Source organism: Takifugu rubripes, chromosome 13, assembly GCF_901000725.2.
Source record: "Takifugu rubripes chromosome 13, fTakRub1.2, whole genome shotgun sequence".
Taxonomy (NCBI): Eukaryota; Metazoa; Chordata; class Actinopteri; order Tetraodontiformes; family Tetraodontidae; genus Takifugu; species Takifugu rubripes.
The window spans coordinates 7,173,685-7,199,806 of record NC_042297.1 but is presented as its reverse complement, the minus strand read 5'-3'; the positions used below and the strand labels follow the sequence as shown (position 1 = coordinate 7,199,806).

Below are 26,122 nucleotides of genomic sequence, written 5' to 3'. Positions count from 1 at the left end.
TAAAGCACCTAGAAACAATTTTGATTGTACCAGACATATAAATAAAGATTAATTGATTGATTGATTGATTGATTGATGGATTGATTGATTGATTGATTGATTTACGAACATGATAACCAGCGTTTTTTTAAGAAATCTACTGGGGTGTCAGACAGCACCTTCTGACCCAGTGGTTTACAAACTCGGGGCCGTGGCCTCTTGGGGGACGGAAAAGAAAACAAAAAATAACAAAAGACAATAGAATTACTTTTGAATCATTATAAAATGTCATTCATAACAACATATTATTGAAATCTTGTTTGCCATGATCCTTTTTCTAATTGACTGCCTTTCAAAACACCATTCTTGACATCATAAGCTGCTCTGATCCTCAAACTAGCGTTGATCTAGCTAGTGCAGCATACAGTAACTATGGCTTTAAAGCCACACAGAATCATACTAATAAACAGTGAATAAAAGTAAGAAATACATTAAAAGTTGACATTTTTAAACATATTTTTTCTCTTTGATTTTGGAAAGAGGGTTCCTGGACAGAAGCTAATGCTGTTTGGGGGCCTTGGCATAGAAAAGTTCTGGAACCAGTGCTCTTACCAAAATGACAAATGAAATTTAACGAAATGGTTGCCATCTTCAACCATCTAACACTTTTTAGAACAACTTTTTATACCGACACCTGGAATGTACCAGAATTTCTGGAATTGTGTTTGCCACAAACCTGCAGGCAGGTTGGCAAACGGCCTTGGTAGCAATCTGAAGATTGGCATCTGGATCTGAAGAAGAAGAATTCCAGTATAGGCATTGTGGCCTTGAGGTTGCTGCCCATTATTCTAAAGCTTTAGCTACCGATCATTTTCATGTGAAAATTGTAAAATATTGGCCTTCTGAAGTTAAAAAAAACCCAACGTCTTTCATGTTTATTACTGGTGTTGTGTGCTACACTTTCCCAATTGTACAGCTCCTTTAACCTCTCAGACATTAAATAATTTATTGATGGACACATGAAACACAGGGAAGATTGGCCAATTAACAGTGAGAAACAAAGCGTACTTCTGGGAAAGCAAGGGAGGGGGCTGGGGTCAAGGTGTGCGCCTGTTGTGAGGGGGAGGAGGAGAAGAGCAGCACATTCAGTGAGGAATAAAAATATACCTTCAGAAAGGGCAACTGGAACAAGCCGATATGATCTTCGTTAAATGTGCCTAACAAGTGTCAGACTGATGTGGTTCACCATAGATGTATTTCATATCCGTATTTAAAGATAAGCTGTGTTTGTCATATCTTCCTCTGAACATGAAACTGTCCTGCTCTTCCCTCCAGTTCAACTCAACCTTCCTGCGGTGCCACAATTGGGATCATTTAGTTAAGAGGTTCAAATTCCTCTACATTTCTCCTCAGCTCTTGAAAACACATTCATGAGTCTCTCCATCCTCTCCCCCAGTTCTTTATTAGGAGACCAAATAGCGTTTGGTGGTTGAGCACTGATTTGTATTCCTTTAGCTCTGATTAAATTTGTTCTGCTAATACAAAAGACAAAGCCTGTGAACAAACAACAGCAACATAAACAAGAGGGATGAATGCATAAAAGAGGAGCAGAAATCCTGCAGAGGGCCCACAAACACCCGCACTGCATGCTAAGGACCAGCTAATGAAGAGCACTGCTTCCACTCCTTTATTTCAATATCCCAAATGTAAATCAAATCAAATCAAATCAATCTTTATTTATATAGCGTCTTATACAATCAAAATTGTTTCAAGGCGCTTTCCAGAATCCCAGGGCCTAACCCCAGACAAGCAACAGTGGCAAGGAAAAACTCCCCTTTAACAGGAAGAAACCTTCCGGAGAGGAGAGGAGAGGAGGGAGAGGAGAGGAGAGGAGAGGAGAGGAGAGGAGAGGAGAGGAGAGGAGAGGAGAGGAGAGGAGAGGAGAGGAGAGGAGAGGAGAGGAGAGGAGAGGAGAGGAGAGGAGAGGAGAGGAGAGGAGAGGAGAGGAGAGGAGAGGAGAGGAGAGGAGAGGGAGAGGAGAGGAGAGGACTTGGAGAGGAGAGGCACAGAGCACAGAAACACACACAAACAGGGTCAGCGGGGCCGGAGGTCATCATGCAGCTCCGAAGGCGGCGATACCTGTAAATGAATGGGGGGGGGGTTTACAGTATACTTGATATACATCAGCAACTTAGTCCATCTTTATAACCTACTTCCAGTTCACGTTCGGATGAATTATAAAGTCTGGTTTCTTGTGTGGTACTAGGGAGAAGATGAGTAGTACTGCTGCGATTGATATCACACCCAGGACACACAAGAATTTCCTCAGGATCAGGTCAGTCTGTCGTATGGGATGCAAAGGCTTTCCTTGGAGGCTCATCTCGTTCTTTCGTTGGTGGCTTGCCACTTGGAGCAGCAGGGATGCTAGTTTCACTCCCTACTGACCGGCTCCTTCGGTTCTGGCACCTTCTTGCAGTGGGACGCGTGGATCCACCTTGCTCTCTCGGCTACTTTCACCATGATCTGAGTCACCAGCAGGACTTGGAATGGACCTTGCCACCTTTTCTGGTTCCACCTAGTCCCCCGGAAGTCCTTGATCACCACGTAGTCCCCTGGTTGTAACTGATGGAGCTGTCGGTCCACTGGAGACGGCAGTGCTGCTATCACTTGTGCCTGGATTTCTGTAAGAGATTTAGCGAGATTCTTCCAGATACAGGGTCAGAGAGATTAGTGTGAGCGGTGCATTTACAGATCGCAACCTGTGAGGGGAGAAGGACAGTGTCCAAAAGAACTAGCCGATGATTCAAGATAGGAGCGCCGTCAGACTTGAGGAAACCCCTGTGCTTCCACAATGCTCCAAAGTCATGAACTACGCCTAGAATCGGTGTAGATGGTAACCAACTGGTTGGCTGCGAGGTCGCAAGCTCTGGTAAGGGCCACCAATTCAACGGCTCGGGCTGAGTAGTTGGATGGTAATGATGCAGATTCAACAATGCCGCGGAAGTCACAGACTGCATAACCGGCTTTGCACCGGCCCGTGTCCGGATCCTGGGATGCTGACCCATCGACAAAGAGAACAAGATCAGGATTGATAAGAGATTGATCCATGAGGTCAGGACGTGGGGAACCAGACACCAAGAGTTCTGCCACGCAATCATGAGGGTTGCCCTTCTCCAGGGTGGGGAGGAGGGTGGTTGGATTCAAGACATTGCAGCGTTTGAACATCAAACAGTTGCAGACACACACACAGACAAGTTGACAGACACACACAGACAAGTTGAGAGACACAGCGCAGCGCATGGGATCCCAGTACATAGTATCAGTGGTTGGGTGGACTGAGGCTTGTGCGTAGAAACGCTCCTCATAATTTGTGTCCTGGCTTGGTGCCACATGGGCGGTACAGTGCACTGCGTCATCTGTTTGCAGATGTGCAGCACTCTGCCCACTCTGCCTTTTGCCCATTGTAATAGCATGCTTGACTCTGAATGGGGCAGCCCCCAAATGCAAATCCATTTAAATTCCGGGGTTACAGGAGTTGCTAACATAACAATAGATGAAAACACAAATAGGTTAATCATGTTTGCGCGTGGATGTTGTGGAGTGATACTGTGCCTGAATCGTGGTTGGATGCTCCTCAGCCGGCTCCACCTCTCTTTCATGCAGTGCAATTGGTGGTTCTGAATGGAATTGGTGCTCTGAGTGTCCCCGTCCTCTGCCCTGCGGGTACCCTCTGCCATGCCTTCTTCCTCTCCTCCAGTGTCCATGGACCAGTGTCCATTCCAACCACAGTAGTAGCAGGTGTCTGATTCTTTCTGCCCCTGGTTCGGTGGTTGCTGTTGCGTCTGTGGTGGGCCTTGAGATGGGGCATGTGGAGGGCCTCCTCTGTCGTGTCGTCTGGCGCCATTTGGTGGAGGATACTTAAGGAGAGCCAATTGTTTCTGCTGCAGGGCTCTCTTTGTATGCTTGTCCTCTTCCTCTGTAGTGGTCTTTCTTTCCTGCTGTTGTTTGTATTGGTGATCAGCGTGCTTTACCACCACGGAGAGTCGCGTGTCAGCAGGAATTGAAGGAATTGTTGTTTCAGGAGGGTTTCATACGGGGTGACTTCTGGGCCTGGATAAGGGTCAGGCTTGGTCATGCCGCTGTGGTCGTCGAACGCTATCATGAGATGCTGGACATAGTCCCGTGGTCCCTCATCCTTTGCCTGAACACACACAGAAACCTTGGAGAGATCACATTGTGTTTTAAAGTCTTCGGTTACCTTGGTGATCAGGCGGGTGGTGAAGTCCCTGTAGGCTGTGTCACGACGGTCATCACCTGCTCCAGCTGACGCCCAGTTGACTGTTGCAGGCTGCCAGTGGCCACTGAAGATGCTTTTTACAGCCGCGAACTGTGTGGGTGAGCAGACCTTCATCATTATTCTGGCCATTTCGCCATGTCGGGACATAGTCTCGAAAGAAGTCAGACAGAGCTTTTGCCATTGTAGCTCCTCCTTTCTCCAGACGAGGGAGGTGTTTCGCAGCTTCCACGATGTCTGCTTCTGTCCAGGGCCTGTACACATACATTGGGTTGCCCTGAGGGCCTCACACTTGAACCATTGGCATGGTAAAGGCGGGTACCAGGGGCCTGTTGTCCCGTTCTCTCGTCCCCCTGGTGGCCATAGGGGAGAATGATGTTCTTAGGCTCACCCCACAGGCCGCCCCTGAGGTTGTTGGGTGGAGTCCTTCTTGTTGGGTGAAGGTCACCTGGTAGAGGCAGAAGAGGCGAGCTCGAGGTCCGTTGTGGTGTAGGAGGCCACGAGGGGGCAGTCAGGCTGGGTGGTGGTGGTTGATAAGGTGGGGGGTAGGTAGTTTCGAGAGAGGCGGATGGCCCGTTGTCGGATTTCCAGCTGTCCTGCAGAGACGGAAAAGGGGAGAAGAAGGGGAAGGGGAAGGGGGAGGTTTCTATCATGAACTATCTTCGTGTGTAATTCTTTTGCTGATAGTTTCTTTCTGCTCATCATCTCATTCTTTTCTTATTTAAATTGTCCCTCAGGGCGGACAATTGTCGCACACTTAACGATCCTCCCTCCGAAAACCCATACTGTTCACACCACAACCTTACATATGCACAACTTTCCGGCCCGTACTTTTTAGTCATTATGTCCATTACTGGAGACAGTCGGTCTGCAAGGTTTCCATGGTAACCTGATCTTGTTTTATTGCAACCTGGTCTTATTTCAATGAATTCACCACTTTGGTGTTTAATTCGTTTTGTAACCTGGTTTTGTCTTTCTAGCTCACAGGATTTACACAGGATTTTCGTTTTGATACCTGGTCTTGCCTTTCTAGCTCACAGGATTTACACAGGATTTTCGTTTTGATACCTGGTCTTGCCTTTTCTAGCTCATAGGATTTTCGTTTTGTTACCTGGTCTTGCCTCAATGATCTCACAGAAATTTGTTTCGTAACCTGGTCTTATTTTAATAAATTCAAAGGAATTCCTTTGATGTTTACTTATATTTGTAACCTGGTGTTGTCTCAAAGGGCTCACAGGATTTCGTGTTTATTTAAGCTGTTTAGCGGCAGTCGCTGGTTAGCAGAGTAAGGTTAGCGTCTCTCCTACGCAGTAATTCGTTCCAAATTTTAGGATAAATACGTCTTACCAATTAAATTCAGCCGTGGAATGCGAGGAATCCTGTGACCGTCGATCGGGACCGCCCTGGTCCTCCTCCTCCTTAAGATTGCGGGGTTTGAGGATGAATTGCCTTTGGTGGATTCAGGTGACCAGCCCCTCGGTCGGGTCCCGACGGACATACCCAGGATCCCACTTCTGACAAACCTGCACCTTGGATCCTAGCTGGCATTGTAGATCCTGGCACTTGCACGCGCGCACACACACACACACACACACACACACACATTGTTATGCAGTAATATTTCACCTCAGTATGAAGAGCTTCTCTTGCTGCTGCCTTCATTTCATGCATCATTTTGTGTGTGGGAGGAATCCAGAGAAGCCACAGATCCACAACAGAGACGAGGAGAACAGTCAGAAGGAAGGCAGCATTCAACCCAAAGATGGATGTTTCTGATTAATTATGCTTCCTCCAGGGGCTCACATTTAAATATGGCATGTTTCTAAATACAAAAAAAATACAATTAAAATGCATTTCCTTTCAATTCTAAAGAACTAATAAAGTTTATAACAACATGATCAGAATACAAATATAGACTACACAGTCTACCTTATATATAGTAATGTAATATATAGTAATCTAAATTAATAATACAACAAATGCAAATAATTATTAGCGAGAAAGTAAAAATCTTTTCTGCAATAAAATTAATCTGTTCCATTTCCTTTATTTTGCCAGTTACCTTTCACTGCTCACTTATACACAGTCAATGAAGACTGGGTTAGAGCTTGGATGCACCATTCCCTGCTGGGACAGGTTGATTCCGCTATAAGCCTCACTGACGGCCACGAGGATAAGAAAATGAGCGGATGAGAAAACAAGCAGATGAGAAAATGAGAGGATGAGAAAATAAGGGAGTGAGAAAGTGAGAGAAAACTCTTTTATGGACGAGGCAAAAAATGAAAAGAAAGTCAGTTGGACACCATGCTCTCAATGTCAGGAGGTAAGAGTGTGTGTGTGTGAGGCGTTTGGCAGTTTGTCATACTTGGCTTTATTCTTCACCTCCATCTCTTCTTGATTTCTCCACTTCTCTCTTCCATCCATCATTCCATTTTCTGAATCTATCTACATGACATCATCAGTGTCTAATTCCACTTTTAATTCCGTTCCTATTAACCTCTTGCTATCCGTTGTTTTAGCATAACTCCTCTGTGAGCGAGCTTAAATTGCCTTCTGAGCTAAATTGCCTTTATTTCCACATCATGACGGAGATATGCTTAGATAATTACAGAGCGCAAATGAATATCACAGGAAAGTGAGGAGGAGGAAATGAATCGATACGGGTGCAGAGTCTGAAGAGATGTGCACGCCAATATTCTCTCTTTTACCCAGTTAACAGCCATCTTATACTTGCTAATTTTAAAACATGGAACAAATACTCTGTGACTCGAACATATCAATATACATCATATGCCAAAAACTTTTACATTTTTGAAATTATTATTTCCATTTGAGACATATTTTCTTACTGGTTTTCTTTATTCTGGTGGTTCCACCTTGGAGCAGCTTCATGAACCATGTTCAAACAGCTTCCTACACTGTGTGTTTTATTGGGACCCGCTTGAAATGATGGAATCTGTGGGACTGAATATAACAGGCTCCTGCACTTGCACGTGTGAACATGCTTTAAACCTGTGTCATTGGATTCACAGGTAAGCAGGAGAGTGAAATCACATTAAGGGGACCTCCAACACGTTTGACATCAGAGAACCCTTTACAAATCTAAAACACACCATCATTTGTCAATCTGTGACTAAAGAAATAAAATACTCTCATATTCCTGTTACCCTGGAAACTCCAGATTAAGCGCAAGCCACAACCTTAATATTCCCTTCTGGCTTCAGGAGAACAAGTTCTGGCTCATTTTCATTCCCAGTGACCAGTGTGTGGAGGTGGAAGCAGGGCTTCAAGGAAACAAGGCTCTTAATTGGCTGAGCTGATGGCGACGCACTTAGAGCTAGAAGAGCACGAGGCATAGATCTCCAACTCAGGCCTGTTCCCAGGTGAGATCTGTGCATGAGGAGCTTTGTAAGTCTCAAAGCAATTTGCCGTGGATGGAGAGAAGAATACAAAGAATAGAAAAGAAGAGAGGGAACACTGGCCACACTCTTCACTGATCGACACGACTGAACAAGACGGTCTGATGCTATTTTATCGATGTGATCCACTGCAGGACGGAGACCTGTGGAAGAAAGTCACGTCTCCTCAGATGTGGCGCAACCACACAAGCAAGAATCAATCAGACCACACAATGAGTCGCTTTTAAGTAAGTATTGTGTCCTGTGGACATATTTTCCTTTTCATATGAACGTGTTTTAAACCTTAAAAAAGGCTCAATTCAATTTGAATCAGATTCTACAGTGCTTTAGTCTGGCAGTTCTGCACATGCACCATTGTTTCCTAATGACACTCAACAAACACATATCTCCCCCACACACACACACACACACACACACACACACACAATCCATCGAGGACAGTATGCTATAGAGCTGAAGTCACTTCTTTCTTCTCACTCCTGTACTTTTTTTTTGGAGCCTCCCCACTGAGCAGAAGTCACTTGAATTAGCAGGATCACCCTCCAATGGGGCCTCGGCTAACTTCACGTGGCCTAAATGTGAATTAGAGGTTTACATGTCTGTTCATGCATCACTGATCCACTGCAAAGTGTCCTGTTTAAGCTGTTGCCACAAACTGTATCATCAGAAAAGCACCACCGCAGCACCTGTTCCAATAAATCTTTATTGATCTAAATCTCTTCAGTTGCCTTCTTTAATGCAGCGTCTCACATGGAAAATATAGACCCACAACAAACCAAGAACAACATTACATGAGCTTCATTTTTACATAAAAAATAGAAACTCATCATATTTAAAATAAAAAAGACTATAAATGTGATCCATCTATCACCCAATTTCCTCTTTTTCATTATTTTAGCAGAGATGTGGAAATGTGCATCTTTTACATCTTTAATATTTCCAACAGTGATGATGATGACGATAACAATAACAGCAATAACAATAATAGTAATAACAATACTGCCGCTGCTACTACTACTGCTACTGTTACCACTACTACTACTGCTACTACTACTGCTGCTACTATTGCTGCTACTACTGCTGCTCCTACTAATACTTCTACTGCTACCACTACTACTACTACTACTACTACTACTACTACTAATAATAATAATAAGAAGAAGAAGAAGATTTTTTTGACTTTTACAAAACCATTTTTTATTTACAAAGCACACAGGGACGCAGAAAGCCCTGTCTAGAGACACATAGAATAACAATAAATACATAAATAAATAAATAAATAAATAAATATTAGAGGAGCAGCAAGTACAATTTATCCCACAAGGGGTTGTGCAAAAACCAAGCGGTTGTCAATGACAGTGCATAAAACATTCTCGTGGCACCATATTTCCTGAAATTTGTCGAGGTCATTTATCATTTTGTAGAAGTCAAACTCCCACCTCAGCCTAGACCGTACATTACAGCGCCACACAGAGGCGGCCTCCCAGTCTCCAGATTTGGCCATTTTATTCTTTCTTGATATGTAAATAGCCATCTTGGCCTCACCACAAATAAAATTTAAGAGCTGCCACTTGCTCCGAGCAGCCTTTCTGTACCCCGCACCAAAAATAAAAGATCTAGATGAAAAAGTTTCATTAAAACCATTAAAAACACCTTTCATCACCTTAAAAAGCACAGTGAGTCTCTCACACTCACTGTAAGTGTGGAAAACAGTTTCCCGCCCGGGACAAAACGGGCACCGGTCCGACACAGCATTGTTCATTTTTCAGGGCGACGGCTCCATGCAGGATTCTCCACTGGAGGTCCCCGGTCCTCTTCTTCAGGGGGGGTTTGTAGAGCACCCTCCCGCAGGGGCGGGCACCATCCCCTCCCAGTCGATCAGCCCACACGCTGGTGTTCCTGTTCGACAGTCCTCTCCTGTTTAGTACCCTCACACAGTTGTTGTATAGGATCTTCTTATGGATTGCTGCCAGGGAGAAGGCCTTTGCTGGTCTGAGGAGAGGACCGTCTAGATTCCCGAGGTGGGCAACCAGCCTGATCTCCGGGAAGGGGTCCTCGCTGTCGGGTTCGGCCCCCCGGCCGTAGTCCTCCAGAATACGCCTCTCTCTCGTGCTGAGTCTGTTCCTCCATAACCGGAGCACCCCCTCAGCTGCCTGGGTAGAGCGGATGCCTAGCAGGGAACCCACTGCCTCCGCACCCGTTAGGTCTGGCCCTGCCACGGCCACTACGTGCTGGAGGAGTAGGGTCCGGGTCCGGCACAGTGCAGCCGTCAGCCTCGGCGGGGCTTCGGCCGAGACGTCCAGCCTGGCTCCGTGCACCGTGGGTTCCCTTAGCAGCCAGTACAGAGATTCAGAGCTGGTTCTTTTCTCAACTTTAAAAAGGGCCCATGCCTTAACAACACTTTGATAAAAAGGAGGTAGCCCATTTAACTTTGCGAATTTAAAGTCAGTTAAAAACAGAGCATCATCCAGCCCCAAGTTACTCACTCGTCTGAAGACACATCTGGCCACATCTCTCCACATTAGGTCTGCCGGCCCTGTTAAAAACCTCTGTACAAACTGTATTCTAAAAGCGGCGGTCCTGCTGGCTAGGTGGATGAGGCCCTGTCCTCCCTCCTCTCTGGGCAAGTACAACACCCCCTGCTGGACCCAATGCATGCCGTCCCAAAAGAAGGCCAGAACTCTTGTCTGCAGTTGTGCTAGTAGCCCCGAGGGTGGCTCCATGCAACTGAGCCGATGCCAGAGCACAGAGGCCACCAGGTTATTGAAGACAAGAGTTCTGCCTCTGTACGACATGCGGGGGAGGAGCCATTTCCATTTTTGAATTTTTCCATCTACCTTTCCCAACGTGTCAAGCCAATTTTTCTTTTCAGTTTCTTCATCCCCAATAAAAATACCGCGGTACTTTAGGCCGTCCCTCCGCCAGGCAAGGTCCTGGGGAAGGACCGGCAGACCATTTGTCCACCTGCCAACGGCCAGGGCCTCACTCTGCCAGTTGACCCTGGCCGCGGACAGGCGGTTGAATAAAACTGTTAAATTAGATAAAACATCTACGTCCCTCTGGCTTCGCACCACTACTATTAGATCATCTGCGTAGGCAGATAAAACAATTTTTCTGTAAAAGGACGGTAAAAACAGGCCATCCACGTTTGCACGGACCCTAGAGAGAAGGGGTTCGAGGGAGAGAGCGTAGAGCATTCCAGAGAGGGCACAGCCCTGCCGGACGCCTCTACGCACTCTGAAGGGAGCACACAGACTGCCATTAAACTTCAGCATACTCGCAATGTCACAGTACAGGACGCGGATCATTGCTATAAAGCCAGGGCTGAACCCGAACCTCTCCATCACCTTCCAGAGGAACTGGTGTTCAACCCGGTCAAAAGCCTTTTCCTGGTCTAACGAAATGAGACCAGTATCAACGTCCAATGATCTGGAGACCTCCAAAACGTCCCTAATTAGGTGGACATTATCTCCTATGGACCTGCCGGGCACACAGTAAGTCTGGTCCCGGTGGATGACCTGCTCCATAGCTTCCCTCAGCCTGGAGGCCAAGGCCTTGGACAGAATCCTATAATCCAGACACAGCAGAGACACAGGGCGCCAGTTCTTAATCTCCTGCAGGTTGCCCTTTTTTGGCAGGAGGGTGACCACCGCTCTCCTGCAGGACAATGGCAGGGAACCCGCGGCCAGGCTTTCGTTAAAGACCTCCAGCATGTTGTGGGCCACAATGTCCCAGAAGGTTCTAAAGAACTCTACCGTGAGCCCGTCGACACCTGGAGCTTTCTTTCCCTTCATCCCGAGCAGTGCGGCGTGGAGCTCGTCGAGCTGCAGCGGCCTGTCCAGCAGCAAGTTTGTCTCCTCAGAGACCCGAGGGAGGCCCCCGCAGAACTCGTCGAACAGGCCATCGTCGCTGCAGTACTCGGTCTCGTAGAGCGAGGAAAAGAATTCCACTGCTCGCCGTCTTATCTGGCCCGGCTCCACGAGTTCCTGCCCTGTGCTCGAAAACAGTGAATGGATCATTTGGTTCTGCCCGCGCCTTCCCTCCAGCCCAAAAAAGAAGCTAGAGGGAGCATCCATCTCCGTGATGTCCTGAATCCGGGACCTGACCAGTGCACCCTGTACCTGATTGTCCAGCAGGCTGGCCAAGGCCATTTTTTTTGATTGGAGGGTTTCAATACACCCTCGATCTCCCGTGGAGCTGCCAATCGCCTCTAGCTCCACTATCTCCATCTCCAGATCTTTGATCGACCTGCGTGTGTCCTGCGTGGCATTGAGAGTATACTGCTGGCACAGGAGCTGTATCTCTACTTTTCCACGGTCCCACCACTGTCTTAAGCACGTAAAATCGGATTTTCTCTCTCGAAACCTCAACCAGAAATGCCGTAGAACATCTCTAAAACCGTTATCTTGGGCTAAACTGGAATTAAAATGCCAGTATGCACTCTTGGGTAAAATGTTCTTCATGGCGACTTCGCCTAAAACCAACGAGTGATCTGTAAAACCAACTGGCGTGATGCTACAGCCCCTATAAATACTAAAATGATGTCTAAAACAATAAAATCGGTCAAGTCTGGCCGAGGAGATTCTACCTTCACTCGAGCAGGACCATGTGTATTGCCTGCTGTCCGCGTGCATCCTCCTCCACACATCCACCAGGCCATGAGAATAGGCCAGCTGTTTCAGACAATGTTGTGAGGCTGGATGGGGCTCTGCATGGTCCCGGTCTAAAAACGACTCGGTGCAATTAAAATCCCCACCAAAGAATAATAGATCGTCCCCACAACCATTTAAAACGGTGCCGACTTTTTCTAAAAAGCTCTTCCTCTCTGTACCGTTGGTGGGAGCATAAATATTAATAAAAACAAAGGAGTGGTTTTGGAGGCGTGCTTTTACCATCAAACGTCCCCTCACCACATGCTCCACCTCCAGGGACGATGGAGCGAAGCTCTTCGAGAAAAGGAGGCCCACTCCACCACTGAGGGAGGTGTTGTGGCTCAGCAACGCCTGCCCTTCCCACTCCTTCTCCCAGTCTGCTTCATTGTTCCGGTCGCTGTGGGTCTCCTGGAGGAACATGACATCAACTCGTTTTCTTTTTGCTGTGTCGAACACTAGTGCCCGTTTCTTTGCGTCCCTGGCGCCGTTTACATTCAACGTGTGTGCATAGTGTGCATAGTGAGGTGAGGTTAAAAATCAAAGACAGTAAAAAAAAGCAAGGAAACATCGCAAGTCTTTTTTTTATTTTTATTTTTTTTTTATATGTTGAGCTGTTTCCTCACTTTGCCCATATGCTTCTTAAGCCTGAAGATTTCAGGGTTGGTGAGGTCTGACGTGGCCCTATGTTTGATCAAGTGACTCGCCGACTGGACGAAGAGGAGCATGTCGGGAAAATGTTTTTCCAGATTAAGGCCCTTCATGCCCTTGGTCTGTCTCAGGAAGTTACTTAGCATGCTGGGAGGGTACAAATTGCTTTCATGCCCGTCTGGCATTGTATCGGATAGCGAACTGCAGTCCGACATGGACTCGCAGTCGCTGGTGTCCGTGCCAGCGGTTGCATCCTCCAGCCGCCCGGTTTTACTATCTCCCTTATCTTTCATCGCACATTTTCGCTTGTTGCGCCGCCTCGCGGGAACAAGCCACCACTCAGACACACCACTAGCGCTCTCACCTGCGCTCACTACTCCCTCACCTGCGCTCACTACTCCCTCACCTGCGCTCACTGCTCCCTCCCCTGTGCTCACTACTCCCTCACCTGCGCTCACTGCTCCCTCCCCTGTGCTCACTGCTCCCTCACCTGCGCTCAATACTCCCTCACCTGCGCTGACTGTTTCCCCACCTGTGCTCACTGCTCCCTCCCCTGTGCTCACTGCTCCCTCACCTCGCTCCCCTGTGCTCACTACTCCCTCACCTGCGCTCACTGCTCCCTCCCCTGTGCTCACTACTCCCTCACCTGCGCTCACTGCTCCTCCCCTGGCTCCCTCACCTGCGCTCAATACTCCCTCACCTGCGCTGACTGTTTCCCCACCTGTGCTCACTGCTCCCTCCCCTGTGCTCACTGCTCCCTCACCTCGCTCCCCTGTGCTCACTGCTTCCTCCCCCAACTAACCTGTGCTCACTGCTTTTTCTCTCACTTCACCAGCCGCTATCGCTGGCACCCCAAGTTCACTCATCACTTGACTCACTCCCCCTAGCTTACCTGTTTGGATCGTGTCCCCAGTCTCTCCTGCTTCACCCATTTTTCCTGTTTCACTCATCACCTCACCATTTTTTTCCAGTTCATTCAAATCACACACACCATCAATCATCACGCCACTCAAATCACTCACCACCACAGTTAAGTCCACCTTCCCCCTTGATTCACCGCTCTCATCACTCATTTCCACCACCATTTCAACACTCTCGCTCCCTCCACTCACCTCACTCTCACACGCACACTCGTCCCGCTTCTCCGCTACCGCTCCGTCCGGGGCAGCGGGGCTTTCCTCCGCACTGAGCCACCGACGCCTTGCCGCCGGAACGGGTCGCGGGGCCGGTGGCGCGGGGGCGGCCGGGCTCCGCCGCCGGCGTGTCCCGGGCCACACGGTTCGGACAAGCCCTCGCCAGATGACCCTCCTCTCTACAATTGAAACATTTGAGGGCGGAGGAGGTTGCAAAAAGGGTGTAATCGAAGTCATCTACCCTGACGATGAACCGATAGTTGAACTCCTCCGCCTTATTATTGAGGATCATATGTACCTGCCTGCGGTGAGACACTACGTGTCTCAGCAGCGGTGACTTACACCCTGATGACATTTTGCGGATGGGAGAGACCACCTTCCCATGCCTAGACAGCTCCCGTATCAGGAACTCATCACTAATAAACGGCGGCACGTTGGATAGCGTGATCCGCCGGCAGTGTTAGCGGAGTAACCTGTACGAACTGTCCGCCCACCGTGATCCCCGTCTCCACTAACGTATTTACCTGTTCCACCTTGCTTAGGAACAACACTACCGCCCTATTCATACGGGAGATTTAATTGAATTGTGGCCAATTTTCTGGCCCACAGCCAGAGCCACCTCCTCCACACTAAGCACGGAGCCCGCACCCACCTTGACTCCGTGCTTCCTGCTCAAGCCGGTCAACCCGGCGTTGGCCGCCATGACGGCCGCACGCGGTCGGCCGCCACACAAAACTCTCACACACCCTCCTTAAAACAATATAAACTCGAAACTCACCACAATAAATCAAACTATATATCCAGCATTCACACACATACAAGAAAAGAATAGGAAAAACAGCGCTTTCGCTTCGTTTTTTTTTCTTCGCTCTCTCTCTTCCGCTCACACTCCTCTCACACGAAGAAGAAGAAGAAGAAGAATAAGAATAATCAAAATAATATGCAAGCACGCAAAATTATCATGTGAACAAACTATGTTTTAAAAGTTATATGAAGGAAAAAAACATCCTAAGAAAGGGGGACTTTAGGTCTCCTTTCATGTTAAACAAACTTCCATCACTGACAAACCTCATTTGTTACCAAAGAAGCAAAGCTGATCTTCAGAGTGGGGATAAAAGTGACTGCGATTTTCTTTTTGTGTGCAAAATGAGGAAAAGTTAGCGTCAGGAGGAGTGTTTTGCTGGTGTGTTTGTTAAGCATGTCCTGGAGCTGTAGGGAGCAGTGTACTGGGAAAACGGCACATTATGGAAGCTGGGAGAGAAGCAAGTGGCGGAAAGGAGGGAGCGAGGGAGGGAGATCTTTGATGAGGCCCCGGGAGTGCGTCTAATGAGAAGCAATGTGAGGAAGCTGCTCCTTTCTTCCATCGCAAACGGTGCTGCGCCACACTGTTATAATCAACCGAAGACATAACCAACGGCCTTAATTAAAAACACAAAATCACCACCCTGCCTCATGCCTTCCAAACTACAGTGTTAACTGCAGCAGGAAGTCTGGGAGAGGACATAAAGGGTGACATGGTTTTAACAGCCCCTTTCTACCCTCACTTCTATTGGTTCCACCATGTTTTTACCCTGTGATGAGTCACATTAGCAGCAAGAGAACATTCACTGCCATTAACAACTATCGTCCATCCATCCATCCATCCATCCATCCATCCATCCATCCATCCATCCATCCATCCATCCATCCATCCATCCATCCATCCATCCATCCATCCATCCATCATTAGTCCACTGCTGTTTGTTTATACTGTAGTCCCAGGGTGACACCCTGGACACCCTGGACACCAGTCACTTACACACTCATCTTTAAAGACAATCTGCGGTCTCTTCTCAACTCAAAGAACACCACCCTTAAACTGTGCAAATCAAATCAAATCAAATCAATCTTTATTTATATAGCGTCTTTTACAATCAAAATTGTTTTAAGGCGCTTTCCAGAAACCCAGGGCCTAACCCCAGACAAGCAACAGTGGCAAGGAAAAACTCCCCTTTAACAGGAAGAAACCTTGAACAGGACCAGGCTCATGTAGGGGGACCCTCCTGCTGATGGCCGGCTGGGTAAAGAGAGAGGAGAGGAGAGGAGAGGAGAGGAGAGGAGAGGAGAGGAGAGGAGAGGAGAGGAGAGGAGAGGAGAGGAGAGGAGAGGAGAGGATGGGCACAGAGCACAGAAACACACACAAAAATACACTATTTACAGCGGGTCAGTGGGGCCGGAGGTCATCGTGCAGCTCTGAAGCTACACGATACCTGTAAATGAATAGAGAAAGGGGGGGGGAGGAGAAGCAGAAACACTACACAAGAATCAGCATAACTAGTCTGCTTGATGAGGAGGAGGAAAGGAGTGGAAACCATGACTGGGGTGACAGAGGCCTGTCAGGGGATCATGTTTCCGGACCCCGGCAGCCTTGGCCTATAGCAGCACAGGTAAGATGTTAACCTAATGATTAGACGACCCCCTAAGTATGATAATTTGTCTGTCTATAATAGTAACTGGAACTACAGAATTAGTAACAATAAGCTTGCAGTGAAGAATCTTATTGTTTTATTGCCACACTGGGACACATAAACAGAAAGTTAAAGCTATTATAAGAACATGTACATTATGTTGAAATTGACTCATGTTTAATTGTGCAAAAGTAAAGCACCTGGCCTTTTTCATTAATGGCTCGCTAGACACGTTATCGTCATCAAACTGCTGCAAGATAAATATTGCATTTTCATAATCCATTCAGAAAACTGACATAATGACACATGAAAACAAAACTGCACAAGAGAGGGAAGAGATAATAGACTGTCTCTGTCGGGGATTTGTCGGCATCAGCCTCACTTTTTCTGTCTTTCCACCGATCTGTCTCTCCTCTTCTTCAACACGGGAACTTTACCAGCAAACAATTTTCCGGCTGACTGCGCCTGTTTCTGTGTGTACATGTGTTTGTGTGTTGCATGTGTTTATGTGCTCTGTGCGTGGTGTGTGTTTAGCTCACGCTTTGCTTCAGTAACGGTGTGACTGGCAAGCTCAGATTAGAGAACTGATTTAAAGCTCGTAAACAGTTTAGCAAATAGATGCAGTTCGGTCTCTGGGTGTGTGATGCCATAAATTCACTTACATGCGTGTAGCATCAAGGTCTCAGCTGAGGAGCATCTGAAGACCTGGAAGACTTTTTTGTTGCTCTTTTCTGTGTGATTGTTTAGAAATGGAAGCAGGCTTGTTTTTGCATTAAAGCAGAAATGGACTCTAGTGAATTGGTAGATAGAGCTGGTCCAACTATTGTGTACAGAGGACAGTAGCTGTTGCAAAACGTGTTCACAGATGAAGAGTGCATGTGATGTGATTGTAGTGTGAGGAGCCTACCGTAGGAGACTCTCTGGTGAAGATTTAAAGGTCCCGGCCAGAATGAACCATTCCATTTATACAGGAACTTGAATAGAACCTACCGGTACTCATTGTCAACTGACGTTCCTTCACAGGGTGCAGACGATGCTGCTGCTGAGAGTAAACACTCTCGACTCACACACCCACAGCAATTTAGAGGCTTCAGTCAAACTCAACTGCACAGAAACAGCACACACAAAGTCCCTTTGGTGTCGGGAATAATGAAAAGGCAGAAAATGTTTGTTTTAAAGTGCAGCTCATTCAAAGTCAATAAAACTGTAAAAGCACTTGATAAACAGTCATACTTGTTAAACAGTCAATCAATTCGAGCAGAGTGCGATATAAAATAGAAACAGTCGCCTATCTCATTTACACCAGGCTAGCGTAACAGCAGCAAAAGTGTAAAGTGTCTCTAAGTGTAAATGCATATCAATAATGCAGAAAGTGGTTTCAGTTGATGGAAAGGCCAGAAAGCTCAACAGTAATTTATTGCTTCATATAACTCCCTAATTACCAGAATGCTAAAATAACAGGTCAACACTCATATTAAAGTACAAGCAGTAATTATGCTGTTAGGTATATTTAATAAACTACCTGTAAGGATTCAATATGCTAATGCAGAATGAGTGTTTGAAATGAAAATAAAATTAAAGCACACAGCTAATTGCCTTTCAGAAGCTTGAAGCTGACACAAATAATAACTGTCTCAAATAGGAAACGAAACTGTGGTCTTCTAAATAAGGAGCAGCAAAATCCAAAAACATATTTAATCAGACTCGTGATTCAGCTGGTGTCACTCCTGGGAACAGCTAATTAAAAATCAATGCTTTAATGCGGCTTCATCAGCACACTCCATTTCACAGGCCACATGCAGGTAGTTTGTTTCAATTTTTAATTACACTCTGCATGCTAATATGGAACATAAACCAAACATTTACCACTCTGGACTCCTTTTCATTTCACGCTGTGATGCTCTCTTGTGTTTATGAAACAAGCAAGTGTGTCTGCTGGAGCATTAAACAAGGATGATGTGTGTCTCTTTTCCATCATTATTATGCTATAGCTAAAACGCCTGATAACTGATACTATAATCTGCCTGACTCAAACGAGAGGAGCAGCAAATAACTGGTGGGTCAGAGGAAAACTCTATTATCCGAAGAGGGAGGAGAAATTAAAATAGATAAAACATTAATATTTAATTTTCCTCCAATAATACACAAGACTGTAGTTCTTCAGGGTTGGTTAGACATCATTCCCAACAAAGAAATTATAATCATTTAAGATTGACAGCTGCTTTAATCCCATCCATCCGTCCAACCGTCCTCTACCGCTTATCTGGGGTCGGGTCGCGGGGGCAGCAGCCTAAGAAGAGAAGCCCAGACTTCCCTCTCCCCAGCTACTTTTTCCAGCTCATCCGGAGGGATCCTCAGGCGTTCCCAGACCAGTCGAGAGACATAGTCTCTCCAACGTGTCCTGGGTCTTCCCGGGGGTCTCCCACCGGAGGGACATGGCCTGAACACCTCACCAGGGAGGCGTCCAGGGGGCATCCTAACTAGACGCCCAAGCCACCTCGTCTGGTTCCTCTCAACGCGGAGGAGCAGCGGCTCTACTCCGAGCTCCTTCCGGATGGCAGAGCTTCTCACCCTATCTCTAAGGGAGAGCCGAGCCACCCTACGGAGGAAGCTCATTTCGGCCGCTTGTACCTGTGATCTTGTTCTTTTGGTCATTACCCAAAGCTCATGACCATAGGTGAGGGTAGGAACGAAGATCGACCGGTAAATCTCTTCACCACTATGGACCGGTGCAGAGTCCGCATTACTGCGGACGCCACACTGATCCACCGATCTCCTGCTCCATTCTTCCCTCACTCGTAAACAAGACCCCGAGGTACTTGAACTCCTCCACTTGGGGCAGGATCTCCTCCTTGACCCGGAGAAGGCACTCCACCTTTTTCCGGTTGAGAACCATGGCCTCGGATTTGGAGGTGCTGATTTTCATCCCAGCCGCTTCACATGCGGCGGCGAACCGATCCAGTGATAGTTGGAGGTCACGGGCCGATGACGCCAACAGGACCACATCATCTGCAAAAAGCAGAGACCTGATCCTGAGGTCACCAAACCGGACGCCCTCAACACCATGACTGCACCTAGAAATTCTGTCCATAAAAGTCACGAACAGAATCGGTGACAAAGGGCAGCCCTGGCGGAGACCAACCCTCACCGGAAACGAGTTCGACTTACTGCCAGCAATGCGGACCAAACTCTGACACTGATCGTACAGGGAGCGGACGGCCCGTATCAGCGGGCCTGACACCTCATACTCTCGGTGGACCCCCCACAGGACCCCCCGAGGGACACAGTTGAATGCCTTCTCCAAGTCCACAAAACACATGTGGACTGGTTGGGCAAACTCCCATCAATCAATCAATCAATCTTTATTTATATAGCGTCCTATACAATCAAAATTGTTTCAAGGCGCTTTCCAGAATCCCAGGGCCTGACCCCAGACAAGCAACAGTGGCAAGGAAAAACTCCCCTTTAACAGGAAGAAACCTTGAGCAGGACCAGGCTCATGTAGGGGGACCCTCCTGCTGATGGCCAGCTGGGTAAAGAGAGAGGAGAAGGGGGAGGACAGGTAGCGGATAGGATAGGTAGGAGAGGAGAGGAGAGGAGAGGGGTAGAGGAGAGGAGAAGTAGAGTGAAGGGGAGGTTGAGGAGAGGAGAAGGAGGAGGAGGGGAAAGAGGAGAGGAAAGGAGAGGAGAGGGAGAGGAAAAGGAGAAGGAGAAGGAGGGGGAGAGGAGAGGAGAGGAGAGGAGAGGAGAGGAGAGGAGAGGGAGAGGAGAGGAGAGGAGAGGAGAGGAGAGGAGAGGAGAGGAGAGGAGAGGAGAGGAGAGGAGAGGAGAGGCACAGAGCACAGAAACACACACAAAAAATATGATATACAATCACTTCAGCGGGGCCGGAGGTCATTATGCAGCTCCGAGGGCGACGATACCTGTAAATATAGGGGGGAGCAGAAAAAACTACACAAGAATCAGCATAACTAGTCTGCTTGATGAGGAGAGGAAAGGAGAGGAGAGGAGAGGAGAGGAAACCATGACCCAGTGGAGTGACAGAGGCCTGTCAGGTGCACCCTCTTAGACCCTGCTGAGGGTGTAGAGCTGGTCCACTGTTCCACGCCCAGGATGAAAACCACATCGCTCCTCCTGAATCCGAGGTTCGACTATCCGGCGGACCCTCCTCTCCAGTACCCCTGAATAGACCTTACCAGGGAGGCTGAGGAGTGTGATCCCCCTATAGTTGGAACACACCCTCCGGTCCCCCTTCTTAAAAAGAGGGACTACTACCCCCGTCTGCCAATCCAGCGGCACTGCCCCCGTTGTCCACACAATGTTGCAGAGTCGAGTAAACCACGACACCCCTACAACATCCAGAGCCTTAAAGAACTCTGGGTGGATCTCATCCACCCCCGGGGCCTTGCCACCGAGGAGTTTTTTGACTACCTCAGCAACTTCAGCCCCGGAGATATGAGAGCCTATCCCCAGGTCCCCAGGCCCTACTTCCTCACTGGAAGGCGTGTTGGTGGAATTGAGGAGGTCCTCGAAGTATTCCTTCGACCGATCCACAACATCCCGAGTTGAGGTCAGCAGCACACCATCACCACTATACACAGCATTGACAGTGCACTGCTTCCCCTTCCTCAGATGCCTGATGGTGGTCCAGAACCTTTTCGAGGCCGTCCGAAAGTCGTTCTCCATGGCCTCACCAAACTCTTCCCATGCCTGGGCCTTTGCCTCGGCAACAGCTGCACTCCGCTTGGCCTGTCGGTACCTATCTGCTGCCTCAGGAGTCCCACAGGCCAGTAAGGCCTGATACGACTCCTTCTTCAGCTTGACGGCAGACGGCAATGCCCTCACCGCTGGTGTCCACCAGCGGTGAGGGCATTGCCGCCATGACAGGCACCAACCACCTTGCGGCCACAGCACCGGTCAGCCGCCTCAACAATGAAGGCACGGAACGTGGTCCACTCGGACTCAATGTCCCCCGCCTCCCCCGGGACATGGTCAAAGCTCTTCCTGAGGTGTGAGTTGAAGCTCCTTCTGACAGGAGACTCTGCCAGGCGTTCCCAGCAGACCCTCACAACACATTTGAGCCGGCATCCTTCCCCACTCCAAAAGGGTGGATACGCTGAACTGCTGTTTGGGCCATAGGCACAAACAACATTCAGGATCCGTCCCCCCATCCGAAGGCGAAGGGAGGCTACCCTCTCATCCACCGGGGTAAACTCTAATATGCAGGCAGTGAGCTGGGGAGCAACGAGAATTGCCACCCCTGCCTGTCGCCTCTCACCATCGGCAACTCCAGAGTGGTAAAGAGTCCAACCCCTCTCGAGAAGACTGGTTCCAGAGCCCTTGCTGTGCGTCGCGATGAGGCCAGCTATATCTAGTCGGAACTTCTCAACCTCGCGCACCAACTCAGGCTCCTTTCCCACCAGAGAGGTGACATTCCATGTCCCTAGAGCCAGTTTATGTAGCTGGGGATCAGACTGCCAATGTCCCTGCCTTCGGCCGCTACCCAAAACACAATGCACCCGACCCCCCTGGCCCCTCCTGCAGGTGGTGAGCCCACGGGAAGGGGGTCCCATGTTGCCTCTTCAGGCTGTGCTCGGCCGGATGGGCAGAGGTCCGGCCACCAGGCGCTCGCCAACGTGCCCCACCCCCAGGCCTGGCTTCAGGAGGGGGCCGCGGTGACCTGCATCCGGGCAAGGGAAACTTGAGACCAATGTTATTTATCTTCATTGGGGGTCCTGGGCTACGCTTTGCCTGATCCCTCACCTAGGACCTGTTTGCCATGGGTGGCCCTACCAGGGGCATATAGCCCAAGACAACGGAGCTCCTAGGATCATTGGGACACACAAACCCCTCCACCACGATAAGGTGGTAGCCTAGGAGGGGTGCTTTAATCCCTGTAGTTTCTATCATTTAAACCAACTCGCACATTTGCATTAGTGCTTTAATCCCTCTAGTTACTAATGCAAATGTGTGAGTTGGTTTAAATGATAGGAACATCTGTCAAGAGAAAGGTTCCATTTGATTAAGAATAAATCCTACATTCTGTATGAATCACGTGCTGCTGAGCTCACTGCCTCCATCATGATGTTCCGAGCGGCTGACCTAAGAGATCCGTTGGTTCGCACGATGAGTATCTGCTGTGAGATCAGAATTTTGGGGGCTAATCAATGAGTTTACGTCACCAGTGTTGGGGTCCAGGGTTCCAGGTCGTGTGTTGTTGTGGTCCTGTGTGTTTCTTCCTGCAAGAGGCGTGGAGGAGCCGATATTTGCTATAGGTGGTGCTGCAGGCAGGCGCACCTGTCGGCAATCTACATCAGGCCACCTAATTAAGGACGGAGCGCATGTTTACCAGCGTTGAAGAGTTTTGGTGTTTCCCATGGTAGAGCTGACTCCTATTTCCTCATCATTGGTTGTTTGCAACCAATGATGAGGAAATATAGTTCATATGCTTCTCCCTGCTCATTCAAGGTCTCCACGCCGCCCTGCTGGACTGGAGAATGCGCAGGACCTGACTCCTGTGTTGGCTATGTGCTGGAGCTCCCTGCCCCGGAACACTGGACAAGTGCTTCCCCGCGGTCCAGGAGGACTGCCAAATTGCTCTTTGTTTAAAGACTTAGTATTTGGACTTTTGCTACTGTGTTTTGCCTGCTTTTTGGGTCCTAGAAAAAACCCAAAACCTAACAACCAGAACACAATCTGATTATGTTAAGGAGCAATATGTCCTTAAATCCCTTTGTTATTGACCGTACTAAACATTGAAAATCCACAAAAAATTGATGTCATTGATTGGAATTTAAACATTATTGCTTCTCATATAAATTGTATAAGACGAGAAATATTGGCCAATTTGATCCAAAAGCCAAGAAAACGTCAACAGTCATCAAAGGGAAAGGAAGCGCTTGTTGCACCTCCACGAGGCAAAAATCTGAACGTCCGAATTTGTTCGGCCCTTTTCTTATCTGGTTAGTGAAATGTAATGATTAGGAATTTTCTACTGTAAACCACTTTTCTGTGGTTTCGGACATCTATCCAGCACAGTGTGGATGTCGGAGTCCCTCCAATATGGCTGCGCCTCCTGGTCACTGTGATGTTACATGGATGAAAACACCTGATGACTGTAACGACCACTTACAACAGCATTTGTAGTTGAGTTTTCTTTGACCTGGATGACTGAGAACATTCAACAGATGGCCGTATACTTTTGCAGATTCAAACCAGCTCAGGCATTTCTGGTCAAATATGATCATCATTGGTCAGGAGGGAAAAGTACACAAACAAATGGCCGAATATGATTTTGTCATCCCCTAGTAATGCTGAAATTCAAAGTTTTAAATCACTGTAAATTTTAAAATATGTGATGCCTGATATGTCAAACTATTGAATTATTAAACCAGGCTATAGGCATATTGCTGAAAATAAATGGTAGCTAAATCTTTGTAAAATGATTCTTAACTGTGCTCTTGCAGATGAGGCCCACATATAAGGTAATTTATGTGGTTTCTCTCCCATCTTGCATAGTCATCCTACAGTCTGTGGTTACGGCTGATGCTTACGTGTGGCTGGAATAGTGTTTTTACAGAAAAGTCTGACCATTTAAAACATTGTGGCAGACTATGAGTAGGAGCTGGTCAGTGCTTTTCTGTCATGCTGCTTTTATAGGAACAGGCTGAGATGAAGGTGAAAATCTCTTTAATCGTGTTTGAAAGGAACAAATTGATGCATTTACTTTTTGGAAGGCTTTACATTCAGCACTTAACTTCTGGCATCTCATTGTTAAACCTCACAATATCTGCATTGTTTCAGTGGTCGTCACACTCTCAGCTCTGCAGTTACTCCTTTGGTTCGTCATGACCAGTGAATTCTTCTGTCATTTTAATGCCGGAACACTTTTTCTTATTTTTCTCCAAACTGACTTCACAAAAGCCAAATGAGTGAGTTTCTTTCAATGTCACACACATCAGTTCCTGTCAGGGCTGCATCTCCTCCAAAGAAAAACAGACCTTGAGAGTCATGGTGAACCACCACACTGTTTACTTGACCTCTAAGTGAAGTTCATTTTGCATTGTTGCTTGTGCCTTTTCATCATTGGAGAAGATGAAATGTGGATATTTTAGAAAGGAGAACAAAGTGTCCCTGATTTATTGTCTTTATTTAGAGTGATGACGAATGGGTCTGATAACACAAACATCAGAGAACTGCTGAGTAGAAAATGTTGCTGAATTAGTATGGTCTTTCATTAATCGAGATTTTAAATGTCCTTTTCTTCTCTGAAACATTCATCAGAACATGTGACAGATACCAAAATTGAAATAATCCCAGCAACAGGAGGGGTACAACAAGAGCTCTCAGGGAAAACAGCTGTGCCTTTCCGATAAATGAGTCCCAGTGTGGCAACAAGCAGAGCTCTAACTTCCTGACCAATTTTGACACCTGGAGGAGGCAGGGAGGAGAGATGACCTATGACCCTATCATCTCTGCTTTATGTGGTAGCAGAGCCCAGGAACCGGGGAGGAATGATGCACTCACATAGGTTCGTACACAGCTACTCACTCTGTTTCAAAACTTGACCACTCAATTGCAAGTTATTCATAAAGAGCAACAGCATTCGGCCACCTGCTCCTGCTGGTGTGGAGTCTCCTGATCATTGAATAAAGAAGATTGAAATCTTCAGCTCAATCCTCTACCTACCTCTATCCTCTACCTGCACAATCCTTCACTCATTTGAAGGGGACAGTCGGGAAGACCACAAATAGATAGATCACAAACCTCCAAAATCCAACTTGTGACATAAAGGTGAGTTATAGGACTTACTGTTAACATTCAGAATCATCTCAGATGTGGATTTTGCAGCTGTGGGTTACACATGACTTTATGCCCTTACCGTCACTGTTTCACCAAAGTGTTTGGTCTTTGCCGATCAGTGGGCTATGAGCAGTTTACTTTTATTTGTGGGGATTGAGTGTGTGATTTATTTTTGACATTTCATTTTTCCACTTTGGAACCTGTGCAAGTGCAGCTGCCATAGTGCACATTGGTTATTGAGCAGCAACAGTAAAAATACAGTAAAAAAACCCAGCTAACAACAGTTTTGTCTGATTTTGTCTCACATACCGTAATGCACCCTGGGTAATGTAGTTCAGCCGCTGTTGCGTATGAATGTAGATTTATCAGACCTTGAAGCTGAATTTCCTTGTAGACAATCAAGAACTTAAGTTTAAAACATTAGACAGACCCAGAAACAACAAGATGGTTAAAAAGTTGGTCTACTTTCAACAGTAAGAGTTTAAAGAGCATTATGACTTAAGTGATGCTCACATATGCAGAGAGCCTCACAGATCTCAGGAGTGAGAAAAAGCACCTGTCCAGAACTCCCGCCACAGCTCCATTTATATTTAGCCCAAATAATGCGCACAAGCTGACTACTTCAAATAATTTTGCAGCCAACCATCAAGTTAGTGACGTCCTAAAAAAGCAATTTGCAAATTCCCACTTTATCGCCTAATCATCCTCGGTGCAGGCCGACACCTCTGCTGCCATGTTGGATCTTCAT

General features: G+C 47.4%; 1 long non-coding RNA gene across 1 annotated transcript; it reads right to left on the bottom strand.

Moving 5' to 3' along the window:
* Window positions 1-2,076: 2,076 nt before the first annotated feature.
* Window positions 2,077-5,945, bottom strand: LOC115252101 (uncharacterized). Its single transcript, XR_003890550.1, has 3 exons — window positions 5,621-5,945; window positions 2,193-4,869; window positions 2,077-2,118 (listed from the first exon to the last, which is right to left on the bottom strand). It is a non-coding gene; the product is annotated as an uncharacterized lncRNA (long non-coding RNA).
* Window positions 5,946-26,122: the final 20,177 nt, after the last annotated feature.